General features: G+C 40.3%; 1 pseudogene; it reads right to left on the bottom strand.

Moving 5' to 3' along the window:
• The window catches only part of LOC133895105 (ABC transporter A family member 8-like), a 33,282-nt pseudogene that overhangs the window by 15,431 nt on the left and 1,502 nt on the right, over window positions 1–16,349 (bottom strand).

The raw sequence follows: 16,349 nt of genomic DNA, 5'->3' as shown, positions 1-16,349 counted from the left end.
AGTGAGAAACAAGGTTAGACTAGTGGCTCAGGGTTTCATTCAAATAGAGAGGATAGACTTTGGAGAGACCTTTACACCGGTAGCTAGGCTAGAAGTCATTAGGATCCTCCTAGCATTTGTGGCATCCTAGGGTTTTAAGCTATATCAAATGGATGTCAAGAGTGCTTTCCTAAATGGTTTCATACATGAAGAGGTCTTTGTCAAGAAACCCCCAGGCTTTGAGCACCCCAAGCACTGTCACAGAGTATACAAGCTTCAGAAAGCTTTGTATGGGCTTAAGCAAGCACCTAGGGCTTGGTATGATAGGCTTAGGTCTTTCTTGTTACAGTATGAGTATGTCATGAGGTCGGTTGATAAAACTTTATTCACTCTCAGGTATGACAAAGATTTCCTACTTGTTAAGATTTACATGGATGATATCATTTTTGGTGGCTCTTCTTATGCACTTGTAGCCAAGTTTGCAGAAAACTATGAGTAGGGAGTTCGAGATGTCGATGATGGGCAAGCTCAACTTCTTCATTGAATTTCAAATCAAGCAATGGAAGCAGGGTATATTCATCCACTAGATGAAGTACACCAAGGAGCTGCTGAAGAAGTTTGACATGAGCAACACAAAGCACTTGGCGACACCGATGGCTACTTTGACTGTGCTTGATCTAGATTAAGATGGCGAAGCGATAGACCAGCGGGAGTTCAAGAGCATGATTGGCTCCCTCCCGTACCTGACGGCGACAATACCAGACATCCACTTCGTCGTTTGCATCTGCACGCACTTCTAAGCTTCACTGAGGACGTCTCACCGTCAAGTAGTGAAATGCATTCTAAGGTACCTCAAGCACACTCTCGAGTATGGACTCTGGTTTCTGCTTCCTCTTCGCTTTCTCTTCGAGGTTTTTCTGATGTGGATTTTGCTGGGTGTAGAATTGACAAGAAGAGTACTTCTGATACGTGTCATTTCTTGGGTTCTTCTCTTTTATGTTGGTCTTCTTGCAAGTAGTCTAGCGTTGCACAGTTTACTATTGAAGCTAAATATGTAGTTGCCGCTAGTTGTTGCTCACAAATTTTATGGATAGTTGCTACCTTGAGGGACTTTGAGTTAGATTTTAAGAGTGTGTCACTTTTGTGTGATAATACCAATGCTATAAGCTTAGCCAATAATCCAGTCCAACACTCAAAAACTAAATACATAGATGTGGGATTTCACTTTCTGAGAGACCACAATGAGAAGAGGGATATAGACTTGAAATACATTGATACCCAACACTAGCTAGCCAATATCTTCACCAAGCTTCTAGATGCTACTAGATTTACCTATTTGAGGAGAGCTTGACGTGTGCCATCCCTATGGCATTGTGTGAGGGGAAGTTGCCTTTGTATATACTTTATCTTATTTTTATTGTATTTGTATTGCATCACATCATGTAAGATAAATATAGTAGTTGAACTTTGACTTATATGTTTTTAGCATTTTTGATTGTTAGAATTGAATTTGGACTAAGTTGTGTAGTTGTGCGGAGCAAGCTTTTAATCTTAGACTCCTCTTGATGCTTTGACATGAAACATGTCAAGCAAGCTAGCTTTTCTTAAGATGAAATTTGCCAATTTTATGAATCATGTAGACTATAAAATGCTACATTCTTGATCATCATGTTTATAATTGCTTTGGCTTAGTCAATGCTTGTGTAAAGGCTAGTTTGATGAATTTCTTGCTCTAGGTTGCTTGGTTCAAGTCAGTCGATTGGGGAACATTGCACTGTATTTTTTGTCTTCGTCAAATGTTTAGCCCATGATAGAACCTTAGGGAGAACATATGTTTCTTGTGTCGCAAAGACACTACTTGACTTCATCTTGTGAAAACTTAATTCTTTGTTAAAATATGAGTAATGTTGTGAAATCAAGTATCTTATGCTAAAATGTGATTCAATACGGTTGCCTTGAAGCCTCAAGGTATTTGCCGTACCCAGTCGCGCGACACTTTGTTTGGATAAGAGGTAACTTGAGGACAAAAATGAAACAAATGTGCCTAATTGCTAAATTTTGTTTTAAATCACTTGATCTAACTAAGTCTTGGTTTCATATATGAACGTTTGCAAAGCATACTGTCATGAATGGTTATTTGTCTAGTTTGAGATTGAAGTTGGCTAGTTCTTAATGTTTGTATTGCCTCGGCACGAGTGGATGCTTATGTGGTGCTCGCTTTGAATATGATTCGGCTATGTGAAATTAAATGCGCTAACTAATTCTTTGGGTTTATCTTGTACAACTTCATATTCTTGTGTCACTATTTCTTTTTTAGCCTTCGTGCATTTGTGAACTCCATTTTTTACTTTCCATAGCCCTTTGACATTTCTAGCTTTTGCAAATACTTTGTGGTATTTATGAAAGCTCATTAGGATTACATGTTCATACATTGCATAATATTTTGTTCTTGATGTTTGCATTGCCAAGGGGGAGAAATGAATGAAAAAGGGGAGAAATAAAAATATGCACCAAATCACAAAGAAGAATCTTGCATACATGAAAAATATGCATTCATCAAGGGGGAGCATTTGATTTTGTGTTTTTGAGCTTTTATTGCTCTTTTGAGGTTTTTGGATTGTCTTTTGCCTCTCTTACTTCTTATGCAATCTTTCTTATACCAAGTGACATGTTTTTGCTCTTTCTTGAGTTCTTATTCAATTGGATGAGCCTATCTTCTTCAAACCAAAATCTTTGTGCTTTGAGGTGTTGTCAATGCACTCGTCAAGGGGAAAATTGAGAAACCAAGTTGAAATGTGCATTGATTTATATGTGATGAGTGATCGACAAGGTTGTTGATTTGTTTTGATGATTTTAAGATTGCATAAGCTTGTTTATGTTTGAAATTGACCAAATTTGGAGTTGGAGTTGTCTGTTTCAGAGTCCAGAAAAAGTGTGCTCACCGGACAATCCGATGTGAGAAAAAATGTTCTCACTGGATAGTCCGGTGCTTTGTGGAAGGATAAACTGGAGCATTCTGTCTATTGGCAAAATTTGAATGCTGCACCGGATGATCTGGTGATAGGCTCAGAGAGCACTGGAGCATTTAACAGAGATACAAGTTTTCGATGCTAGAGCTGATCTATTCTCTAGAAGGTCTGATATATTGAGAGGTTTTGAATACTAGACCATTTAACAGAGATGCTGCAAAATGACCTAACTAATGTTGTACTTATTGGAAGGTCCGGTGACCGGCATGACTGAACACCTGAGTATCACCAAAGTATTTTTTCAGAGGAACTCCAGAGCTAGAGGGAGCGTACACACTGGATGGTCCGGTGCTTATACTGGTGTGAACGTCGGACCATTCGGCATTCACATTTTTGGTGCAACTTGGTCTTTTTACAAGAATTTTGATTTGGACTAACGTGTGATGAGTTCACATGGTGTTTGGGCGAGTTTCTTTGCCGGTGACCATCTTCTTGTACTAGAGAGTTTTTTTTTTGCTTGGTGACTATCTTCTTGTTTTTCTTTGAAAGTTATGAGATTTTTGTGACTAAGATCATAGAATATTCTTAAATGGAACCTTATGTTCATATCCTATCTATAGAGTCACATGTTTTCGGTTCTTTTCGTTTTTTCTCTCTACTTGCTTCCGCTCATGTGTTTTGAGGTGTGTTAGGTATAACTAGAAGAAGGTTATCAATTTTAAAAGAAATTTTATGAGATGTCTATTCACCTCCCTCTTGTCTTCACTATCATCCTATAAATTCCAATGGAGTCAGGGTGACATTCTGAGGACTGAGGAATGCAACTTTTCGGCAATGAACCCGGCGACAATCCTGGATTAGTTTCGTGGCTGTGGTTCTTCACATGGGGCACCCTAGGAATTCAACTTTTTTTTTATCAGCACATGGTCCCCTTTTCATTATTAAATTAATTATTCCTCATCTCAATGGTAGGAAAAAAGAATGTTATGTGGATCTCAGTTGAGTATTACTACTTGGAGTTACCTCCATAACACATGCCAGTCTGTCACCACTACCATATCTTAATCTGCAAGAAAGGGATCGGTGTAGAACGATCAAATCGTACTTGGTGCTTGCAAATTCAAACAAGGATCAACTCAAAGCACACTTACCGGCGTAAACAAGTTGCCAGCATCATCTCCAAAGTTAAAGACTAGGTTCCCATTTCATTCTAACGTCCAGATCTAGAGCAGAGCAGAAGGAACGGAATTGCAGATAGGCACATGTGTTTCTTTCAGCATGTGCCCAAGCATGTCAAGCAAATCATTTGCAGATGTCTATGAGAGGTGAGAACGATGTGATAGTGTAATTAGACCAAAAGCCAATGGCGAATTTTTTACATCATGTGTCGTTTGACCTTTGTAAGTTCTGTAAAGTAGACGGGACTGTTGATGTTTTGCTTAAATGATTCTTAAAAGTTAAGACTTTGAGGTGCCTGAGTTCTCGAGGGATGCAAAATGATTGTTTTGTATTCCCTCCGTTTTATAATATTTGTCATTTGCCTCGGGAGTACATGTTTCAATATATTTGTTCTATTGAGGAAATCAAGAGCATAGTTTTGTGATCTTTCAACCCTCTGCACCTAATTAAATGTTTTGAAAGAGAAAATATGGTTGTGTTATGCCATTTAGTAATGGTATACATGGTCTTTTCACACTAACATTCTTTTGGATCCGGTACTTCCTTGGTTAGTGTGCATGGTGGGCTGTGGACAAATGTTATAAAATAGAGGGAGTAATCCCCAAATATAGTTTGGTTTATTGTCCGTTTGCTAATCACAATAATTTATCCTCGTGGATGGAACCGATGTAATAAAAAATAAAGAAAATGTCCTTCAGGTAATTGCATAAGCTTACTGCATCTCAATTCTAAGGGCTCGTTTGGCAGGGCTCCAGATTCTCTCAGAAACGTTTCGGTTTCAGATTCTCCCTGGAAACGTTTCTCTGGTGAATCACCCTCAATTTTCTGAAAACGTTTGGCAGGGATTCTGGATTCGGATTCTTGAAGAAAAATGACCTGAGTGATTCTAGAAACGGGTGAAACACCATTTTAGGTGATTCTCCTCGTAGTATTAAAAATGAGAAACGTTTCAGGTGATTCAAGGTGAAACGTTTCACGTTTTGGTGCGTTTGGTAGGGATCCTAGAGAATCACCAGAGAATCTGAAACGTTTCTTGCAACCAAACGGGGCCTAAATGTAAAAATTAGCGTAGTCTGATAGTGAAGCACACACTCGAACTGAACGGTCCTATAGGAACATGCGTGCCACAAAATTTTTAGAGAGAACTGAAGCAACAATTGACAGCCATCCTAAGAGAGCAGTTGCGCCAGCGCTCTCACTCCCACGACGCACCAGAGCTCGGCCTCCTCCATGATTGCCTACTGCACTTTGTTGATGTCTGGTGAGCCACCGTCAAAAACAAGGTTGGATCCACGCAGCCGCCAGAGGTGGCTAGTAACCCGCTCCCCCCCCCCCCCGCGTCAGGGCCAGAGGTGCTAGTAGTGCCAACACCCCCCCCCCCTCCAGTGCGACAAGCGACGATGAGCTTTGAGCTAATAGCACTTACTTTTTTTAGGATAATAAAATATAAGGGTCTAACGGCTCCAAGAGCCAAACATGATGACCACGATCCAGCAAAAGAGCGATCTTAGCAAGATGTGCTTTTTTGTTCAAATTTCTTCCTTCATGAATAAAAGTGGTTTCCTAGAAGGGCGATCATTGATCTTCAATCTCCCTCAGGACAGATCTATACTGGCAGCGGCTTCCTTCATTAATGTCATGCATCACATTGGCTGCATTCGACATAAAGCGAAGCTTCTGAACATTCAAGTCTAGCATGAGAGATAAGGCTTCATGGCATGCCATTGCCTCCAATATAGATGGATCGCTTATACCTATAAATACTACAACATAGGAGCCCAAGTAGACACCAGATGAGTCACGATAGATAGTAGCTAATGCTCCCCTATTTTTGTTTATCACCATTGCACCATCAACGTTGACCTTCGTTGTCCACGTCAGAGGAGGCAACCATTTGGGTACATGCAACTAGCATTCCAAAATTAAATTCCGTCATCTTTTTTTTTCTTTTGAAGCATCTCTAGGTCCGACATGAAATTTGTAACATACCCAAACACCAAGAGAGGCACTAAAAAATCTCTACGGCTTGTTGATATGAAGTTGAAGACGAGCAGGAGCAGATGGGTTGATGGCAGCATATGGGCCAGCCGACCAAGTATCATGTGTAACAAAGTCTACCTCATTTATTTCTGGCCCAAACTAGGCCCAACTGAGAAAACCCTAATATCCCATCTAAAAACCTGCTCGGCCGCCACACCACCATGTAGCGTCTCCAAGCCACCGTCAGGACTCTTGTCTCCTCCCCTTTGCTCCACCTTCGCTCCTCCTCTGCTCCAACCCACCACGTCTCCTCCTTAATCCATCAGTGCCCGAGACCTCAATATTGTCACCAGTTTGATCCTCCATCTCTGAGCTCAAATCTAGCCATCACATAGTCGTTGTGTGACATGCTTGAACTCGGTGCCCTGAACCCATCATTGTAATCCCTCAGCGTCACTGCCAGGACGGTGGCCAATAGGCCATCGGCCCCCAAATGCCCTCCCTCTCCTCGTGACCTCGCCCACTAGCTATGTTGCTCCTCAATACACATCCCCGGTGGCACCCAAATCCGGTCTTTGCATTAAAAAATGTTGTATGTTCCTTGTTTGGATTAGATTTTGACACAAGTTTCTTGCCACATCGTGGATCAAGTAGGACCCAGATCGGAGATGGCTGGCGAGCTGCTCACAAAGGATCCGACATTCATGGAGTTGTATTAGATCTGATTTGCAAAGTACGTGTTATTGGCTTGTCTCAGGTAATTTGTGCGGTGTGTAGGTGAACCAAATCACAATTATCGTGGGCTTTTTTTGTGTTTGCTCTGTGCATCACAAATAGTTTGTAGGTCCACCTGTATGTGATATTCACATTATCACAGACAGTGCATCATGATAGACGGTTCTTCATAACAATTCATTTGTGTGTCTGTGATATGTCTAATCACCATACTGATTGTGGATCAATGAACTTCCTATGCTGGTCTTGCACACACTAATCCGCCATAGCTCCACTTTTGTCCTGAATCCACTATTGCTCGAAGATGTAGTCATTGTGAAGCTTCCAAATCCTCCAAGTAGCGAGGATGACCAGCAAATTAAAGCCTTTGCGAGCCACTTTGTCCATCATGAGATTAGCACTCCACCACCATTCAACGAGGTTGACATCCACCCCTTGCAGTGCTAGATTGCCAGTCTAACATTCATGTATCCAACAATCCATTTAGAACAGCATAGAGCACCTGTTGCCGATCATAGACTGAAGGGCAATGGAGAAGAGGACATGTACATTAGAATGCACTAGCAACATGAAGGGGATCAAATCTTGTTTGGTTGAGTTTTCTAAAGCCACAACCATCGCATGCATAGCACCTAACCTAATGTCTTGAGATCGTGAATCCCTAGCCCACCTAGCTTGAGCGGCTGGCACACCTTGCTCTAAGCGACAAGGAAGTGGCCTCCATTGGCCTCCTTCATGTCCTTATGAGGGAATTTGTGTCGCACATTGTCTATTGCTTTGATTTCCCACTATAGTAGCTCCATCGCCATCATCTGATATATCGGGATGGAGGTGAGCATCACTTAAACCAGGAGCCACTCTCCAACCCGTCAGTTTATCTGCAATCTTGTCGATGAGCGGCATCAGCTCGGCCTTTTGGCTCCTGAAGTGTCAACGATAGGCCAAGGTAGGTGCACAGGAATTGTTGAAGCTCACGAGGTAGCAGCACTTGAATTGTGACAAGCTCGAGATTTAGACGTTGGATTGGTGTGACAAAGCACTTGCCAATGTTCATGTGCAATCTTGAGTCCACACAAAAGACGCTTAGGATTTCCTTGATCATGTCCAAGTATGCAGCCATTGGCCTATGAAAGAGCTCCAAATCATTAGCGTACAGTGACACGAGGTGTGAGATGTTGCATGCCGAGGCCCTCGGTTGGCATGGTTGACGAGGTTGTTTAACACATCTATCACTAGTATGAACAACATGGAGGACAACAAGTCACCTTGCCTCAACCCTTGATGATGTTCAATTGTCTCACCATTGAGGAGCACTCTTGTGGAGGCCGTTGAAAGCAGAACACACATGAGATTGCACCAATTTCATTTGAAACCCAAGTGGCAAAGCACCTCAAGCAACAACGGTGAACAGCTACGAGACAGAGTCGAAGGACTTTGAAATATCTAGCTTAAGGAGAATCCACAGCTTCTTTTGCCTGTGCAGTGCTCTAGCCATCTACTGGACTAGCAAGTAGTTGTCTTGTATGCTCCTCTAATGCACAAATGAGCTCTGTTTTGGTGACACCATGGAAGACAGATAGGGGCTAGCCGGTTAGCCAATAGTTTGTTCTCCTCAAGACCATAATCCCTCTTCTTGTGTTCATCCTCAGTAGCAACTCTGCACATCCCAAAATCTTGTGGACACTAAGACATAAGAGTGAGTTCTTGTCACCATGGCTCAAGAATCGGTTAGAGTTAGCAAAAGAGCTTAAACTTGGCCAGCAAAGATAAAATTTCAACACCGCCCTTATCAACGTCGTCTTTGGATCACAAAGTCGGTGAAAATCAACAACTGATCCTTACCAGGTTTTCATACAAATTGAAGGACTGAGCAAGGCGACTAGAGAGGGGTCAATAGGAGCCTCACCAAATTTTGGATGAAATTTCTTAATTATCACATGATGTGCATCTCTTTTATCTTGGACAAGATCGCGTAGTTGATGAGGAACTACTAACCTTATGAACCAACCTAGAAAAGCCTTGATGCAAATCATAAGTAAGAATGCAATAGGAACAAACAAAGGTAGACACTCTAAGCTCCTGTAGTCTGACCAAAGCAGCTCCAGCGGTCTAACCGTAAGTCAGGTCAGTCTGACTACGAGGGGAATAGAGAGATTTGAAAACTTTGTCCCCTTTGTGGTTTGACCATGGGTCTTGGCAGTTTGACTACTACTCTTGGTGGTCTAACTACTACCCTTGGTGGTCTGACTCATGTTCCGGTGGTTTGACTCATGGCTACGTAGAAAACAAAACAAAACCCTCTTGAGCCAACAAGATCCAAAAGGTGAAATCTAATCAAACAATCTCCAAATTCAATGAAATTTGAACTAGAGGTACATATAGACACGTAGAATCACCATAAAAATATCCACCCAAAAATATCAAGTAATCATCACAAATTTCATGTATTTTTGGAGAAACTGAAGTGATAGATGAACAAGTGCAAGAAATCCAAATTTGTGATTCATGTGAGATGGATTGATCCAAGATAATTCAAGAGGTGTTCTCATATGTCCTAGCACCTTGGAGACTCACAAGAACTCATCAAAAATTGCAGCACAAGGAGAAAAATAAAAATCACCAAAAAGGAAGGGGAAAACATTGGTGTCTCATCCAAAACACATAACAGGGATGGATGCACAAGGATGCATAAAATTGAACCTTTGTATTACCTTAAGAAGGTTGGATTACTGGCACTCCATAGCACACCAAGCCTATGATGAAAAAAAAACCTCAAGAATAAAGAGCCATCTCTTCCTTCCATCTTTTTCCTCCCTTCTCATAAACCCTAATTCCACACCCAAGGGGGCAACACAGTTAGCCCCCTCATCTTATCCTCTTGGATATTTTGACATACTCAATGCCTCTACATCAACACACACCTACCCTTCCATAAGGGTGTTTTCATCAAACACTATCCATGGCCCACAGTTTTGAGGCTAAACCACCAAACCATTTTGCACATTCTCAAAGCATGACTCCTTGTTTGCTTCCACCGGAAGCAACTCTTTCCAATCTTGACACGTGTGACCTCATCTCGCAATCCTCCACGTCAGCGAGCCTCATCACTTGTACCGACCCCGATCGCCTTTGACTTGGTCAACCCACTTTCTTGATCAACCATCCAATGTTTCTTCACTGCTCCATGTGTACGGTGTGTATCACCCATGATTTCACCTGGCCTTCTGATCATCCGGTCCTAAGTCACCCACTTAGTCCTGATCCTCCTTGTTGTTGATCGTCATGTTGACTCTATTGACCTATACATTATGAGATAGGAAAATACATTTCTTCAATTCCAAAATATAACATTGTAACACCCCAGGGACCATCACAAGCCCAAAGCATTACTAACCTACCTACGGGGCCCACCGATCAAGAAAATTTTGGCAGCACCTCCCCTAAAAACGGATATGACAGAAGAAAACAAACACATACAGTTATATATAGATATTACTAGCACACTAATAGAATCAAACATCCTAACAAACGAGGAACATTCCTCGAACATACATCCACATCATGACAAGACCGTCATACCACGAAACGGCTAAGAGTCACCAACTGGCACCACAACAAGACTAAACATAAAGTGGTGGTGGTTGTGCAAATGTCGTGCTACTACCCATCCTAAATGCTTGGCGTCACCTCAAGGCGCACCTAGAAAGATAGTAATGGTGAGATTCAAGAATCTCAGTAAGTGAATTACTTTAACAATCTATTTAGCTACAATTGATTAAACATTCATCTTAACAAACGTAATAAACTGAACATGTTAACAATATATGGGAAAAAACATAACTAAGCCTAATAATACCATAACAACCACATGCTATCATCCACTAGCTATGATTCACCATAGCAGTGTCATCCAAAACACTATTAAAGATTTCTTTGCAATATAAGAACAACATCGATGCAATTAAAGTAAAGACATCCACGTGCATGCAGATGTATGCATATGCCATGCTCTTTCTCACCCTTACCCATTCGTAGACAATGTAAGTGTGTACGTCGTACCCCTCCACGGGCAACATACGACGTTGTACCGATACGGTCACCGCCATAAGACATCGACAAAATTTCCAATGCAAGATTCCATGTTTATGATATGATTCATGCATAGCCAACAACATAACTTTCAATATATATGTAACACCATGTGTTTTAGCATTTAGGAAATAGCAAAAATTCACTCCTGTTTAAAAAAATTCTTAAATAATTAAGCCAACTTAAAATACATGAAATATGTGTGTGTGTATGTATATATTCGTATGTGCATATATACATATTATTATTTGGACTGTATTCCAAAATTCACCAGAGTTAATTTCCAAATTCAAAACCTGCATTAACTTGAGCAATTACATTTTTGAATTCTTGGTGTTCTTGATTCTTGTGAGGTGTTCCGAATTTGAATGTATCTCAAATTCGAATCCTGTCTTGGTTCGATTCAGCTAAACTCAAATCCAACTCTAGTCAATAATTCAATTTAAAATTGAATTATCCTAGACTGACTTCCCTTATCCCAAAATAAAATCCCAAATTCTTCAAATCAAAATGTTGAGTCTATCCCAAACTCAACCCTAATCGAAGCTATTTTCACAACCCTAATCGAAGCTATTTTCAAGTTCCAGTTTGTCTATCGAATTCCCCTCTGGCTCAATCCAAATCCTCGCCGATTTTGCATTTGAATGCAAATTTGAATCATTCAAGATCTAATCAAATGCTTTCTAGATTTATTCACTTCATAAATTCAATTCAGTTCGATTCAATCTTAGTTCAGGTTCAAATCTCATAATTTAAATCCTCATTCTGAATATTGTCAAATTCAAATTGAATTAATTTGAATTGCCCCAACTAAATTCAAATTCAAGTTATTTGGATTGAATTATCATAAATATAGTTTCAAATTCAAATACATTTATTGGAATTTAACATCCAAATTTCCTCTCTCCTCGTATCTTTTTCCAAAGAGCTTTTCCCACTCTATGTTGTCTATTCCCTTCTCTCAATCTCTCTCTAAGTACCTCTCTTACACAGCCGCCAACTCCTCTGACATCGAAGGAATCTACGTCAGAGGGCAGTCGGTGCTGGATCAATGTCCAAGCTGGATTGAATGGTGGCTTATCCTCTCCCTCCCCTCCTCTTCCACCTCCAGACCCCACACTTGCCTCCGTCCAGTCCACGCCTCTATGTCCCCCTTGCCAGAGCTCCTCTGCAAATTCATGCTCCGCCACATCTCGAACAAGCTCTATAGCCTCGGTTACCTTGATACCGCCCTTGATACCCCCCTCTTCAGCCCCAATCCCAAGCTTGAGACTGGTGGATGCCCTCTCGTCCCCCGGTGAGATCTTTGTGCCCACCCTGGCCCACCCACCACGTCGGCTCCATCCTAGACCTGAGCTTGGCTACGGGTGACGGCGAGGCTGACTCTGCGACGCGATGGTGGAGGAGGCATGGGAGGGATCCGGGTCTGCTTCAGTGTCAGGTCTGCAGGGGATCAAGATTTGGATAAGGAAGAGGCTCAAGGTCGGGAAGACCGGATTAGAGCTACGATGCTGATCGCGCCCTGCTGCTGGAGGTCTTGGGAGCATTGCGCCACTGATCCCGCAACACCGTGAGCCACCATGCAAGCACCACACCACCACGGGAGGTTAGCTGAGCATCGCACCACTGATCGCCTCCATTGATCTACTAAGCCTACACTACCACAAGCTGCCGTGCCCTCGAGCCCGATCCGACGCAAGAGGATGTGACCTGCATCAGTAGCAGCTTCAGGCGCCGGGTTTCAGATGCAACAGCAACATTGAGCATTTGCATCAGACGCAACGACAGCCTGGAGCATCAGCAGAAGTATCAATTTTGCTTACAGAAGCATTGTGTCCATGTCTGAATATTTGTTTTGTGATTTTTTTTGTGAATTAAGAATGTAGTGACTGAATGTTGTCAATTGAGAATTGTAGTCGCTGAATGTTTTGTGAATTGAGAATCCTATGATTGAATGTTTTTGTGAATTGATTCAGCAATGACTGAATGTTGTCAAGTGTGATGACTTCAAGTTGCCAATTCAGATGTGCAATTCCTGGATAGAGAACACGTAACACTTGCAAACATTTTGTTGCTGCAAATCGATGTCTGGACATTGATCATTGAACATTCAAGGCTGAAAATTAAAAAACACTATACATTGCTTTAGACTGAAGACTTTGTAAATTGAGAATGTGAATCACAACTGAATGTGATTGTGAATTGAGATTGTAAATTGAGAATGTAGATTGATTGTAAATTGAGTTTGTAAATTGAGATTGTGAATTGAGAATGTAGATTGATTGTAAATTGAGTTTGTAAATTGAGATTGTAAATTGAGAATGTAGATTGATTGTAAATTGAGTTTGTAAATTGAGATTGTGAATTGAATTGTAAATTGGGAATACAACGAACCATATATATAGTATGGTTTTACAAAACATTCAGTCCACATCTATCCAAAAGGGAATTTAGTGCTGCTAGTATCAAACCAAAAGCAACTTCAGTGCTGCTAGTATCAAAGCAGTCCACAGGCTGTTGCACCATACATAGGACTGAGCAAGCTATACAAAAGGTTGTTGCAACATCTAAACAAAACAAAATGAACCATATATCCAACAAAAGTTTTCCAGGATTGTTTGCACCAAATCTTGAGTTGTTGTCCAGAACACAACTCCATTGCTAAAATAATTCTTCAGTAAAAGATCATCATTGACTGGTCTGGTCAAGAGTTGAGTGAAGCTATTAAGGACCGTGTATTCTCCAGACTACTCCTTGTCCTTAGAAGCACTATCATTTGCCACTTATGCTGCTACACCAATATGGAGTGCTTCTTCCCCAGCCTCTTGTTTTTTCCAAGAAAATAATATCAAAGGATGAATAATAACATTGAAATGCAATTTTTTTTTGAAATAATACCATCGAACTTTTTCTTTTTTACTCTATTTTTTTTTCTAGTCTTTCGCTTCTTATCAAGCCAAGTTCTTTTTCTCTTTGAAACTCTTACGCGGACCACCTTTTTCTTTAGGCATGCATTACTCAACAAGTCATTTGGGGGCATAACATTTGTGCAGACTTTACATGGATCGACAATACTAGTACATGCATTGATTTATTCTTCAACTTGCTTGCTAAGCATGTTAAGTGCATTGTTTACTAACAAGCTGCATTTTGGATAGCTGGCGGTTTGGTGTGCCAAATTGAGAAATTGGTGTGATAGAAATTTATAGTGAAGCATAACATCTAACCTTGGATTCTCAATTATGTTTCTTCCTTGGTTGTCTTGTATTGTTCCACTCCGCGCTTCTCGTGTCCATCTCTTTAGTATATATTGAGTCGGTAGTGACTTGATGTTGATCGGAGCATGGGCACAGAATATCCCAATTATGTTGAATTACCCGTAGCTGCATACGATTTTTTGCTCCAAAGGATCACCAATAACTTTGTACTCCTCCTCAAAGGTCAAATCTCCCTCAAGACTCCCAATTGGTACAAGATATTCATTATTTCCATCTAATACCTTGGTGCATGTTGTCATGGATCTTTCATATTCACCTTAAAAAGCTTCGAATATAACAGATGTGTAAAACTTGCTAGCTTGAAACAGCATAGGTGTCCTTATTTTGATTCTAGGTAATTTTTCCCTTCAATCAAATTCTGAATTCAGTTCATTATTTCTTTTTCCTTGCAGCACCCTTTCAAAATGCTTAAAAAAACTGAATGCTATCAAAATCAGATTTGAAATGAATTTTCAGGTCATTATTCAGACTCTCACTCAATTGTGTACTTCATATAACATTCAACCTATTTTTCTTTCAACTTCTATATACTATCCAACCAAGTTTGCTTGCTCACCTTTTTCCTCATCATGTCAAATGCCTCTTCAAATTTTGCCTCATCCTCGTACTCATACATGCATGAGCTAAAGTATGAGAGGATACTTAATTCTTCCTTCTTTTCTTGAGTTAGATGTTGACAGCATTTTGCATAATATGAAAGGTGCACAGTCCATGCCATGCTTCTAGAAATACTTCTCTAACTGTTTTTTTTTTTCATTGCAAAATCTTGATCTGTATACATTGTTTTAGGTTGCCGCCCATTATGTGCTTTTAGAAAGGTCCTCAAAGCGCCACTTGAATGACTCAAATGTTTCATCGTACATAAGAGCCACACCAAAAATTATTGTTTCTCTAAAATTATGAATCCAACAAACACACCAAAAGGCATGTTCTCTTTATTTGTTCCAAATGTAGTGTCAAAACTAAGAACATCACCAAAATATGTATAGTCAGTGATCATTTTAGCATCAGCCCAAAATATGTTTGTTGTTTGTTCTTCATAGTCCATTTGTAATGCATATTGGAAAGACGGTTCTTAAGAATTTTGTCTAGAAAAAATATAAGCATGCTATCTGCTTAACCATATTCCATCTCTCGTTGGCGCTTGCTCTGCAATAGTTCTTGTGATCACGAAGGGTGTAGGTAAGATTAAGTGATCCACCAACTTGGCGATTTGCCAACTCATGTGCTGTCTTTGGCCCAATTTCGGCATCATCGGCTGTTTCAATCTCAAAAGCTTATAGATCTGAAATTTTTCTTTGTGATACCATAAAGTGCAAGGTTTGTGGCAAGTACAGGACGTGATTGTGCTCCAGAATCAACTTAGTCACTCTATAATTTCCCTTTTTTTGGTCCATTGCAAGACCCATGCGGACTTGACAACCGATTCTTGTTTCAGCTTGAGGACACTTTGTTAGATGATCCCTTTGGTCTTTTCTTGGATGACTCTCATCTCCACAAACATATCTACATGATGTAATCTTGCCATCGGGCTTTCTTATGTTCATGTACCTTTTTCTAACCTTAAAACCCTACTGACCTCCATAACCAAGCAAAAACATCCAAGACTTATTTGAATTCCCAAATTCCATACCAACATGAGGTACCAAACTAGGCACCAGACTCTCCCTGTAAAAAAAAAAATGCGATCAATTATAAGATTATTGCATACACATGCTGACCGAAAAATTGCATACACATACTATGATCACCAACTATATATTACCACACCTTCATAGAGAACAAATATGAAGTTGTACTACAGTATCTACTTCTATCTGAGCATTGCTGTTTTTACATCAATTGAGTATTAGATTGCACCAAATTGAAGAACAAAATTTCTCATTGAACATTTTACATTTGGTGTGGCCTTTTTCATTGAACCTGATGGGTGCTTTCTAAACAGAAGATGTGAACCCTAAACATTGATCTTTTTTTAACTGAAACAGACAATGTGATGAATGATTGTTTCCACTGAACATAGATTTCGATGTTGTTTAGAATATGATAAAATTGAATTAAAACACATATCAAAAGAAATTGTACTCCAAAACACTTTGCACCAAACAAGAGTTGCATCAAAAGAAATTGATCACTGAAC

This window comes from Phragmites australis, chromosome 16 (assembly GCF_958298935.1).
Source record: "Phragmites australis chromosome 16, lpPhrAust1.1, whole genome shotgun sequence".
Taxonomy (NCBI): domain Eukaryota; kingdom Viridiplantae; phylum Streptophyta; class Magnoliopsida; order Poales; family Poaceae; genus Phragmites; species Phragmites australis.
The sequence above is the reverse complement of the archived record's forward strand: the minus strand, read 5'-3'. Positions and strand labels throughout refer to the sequence as shown.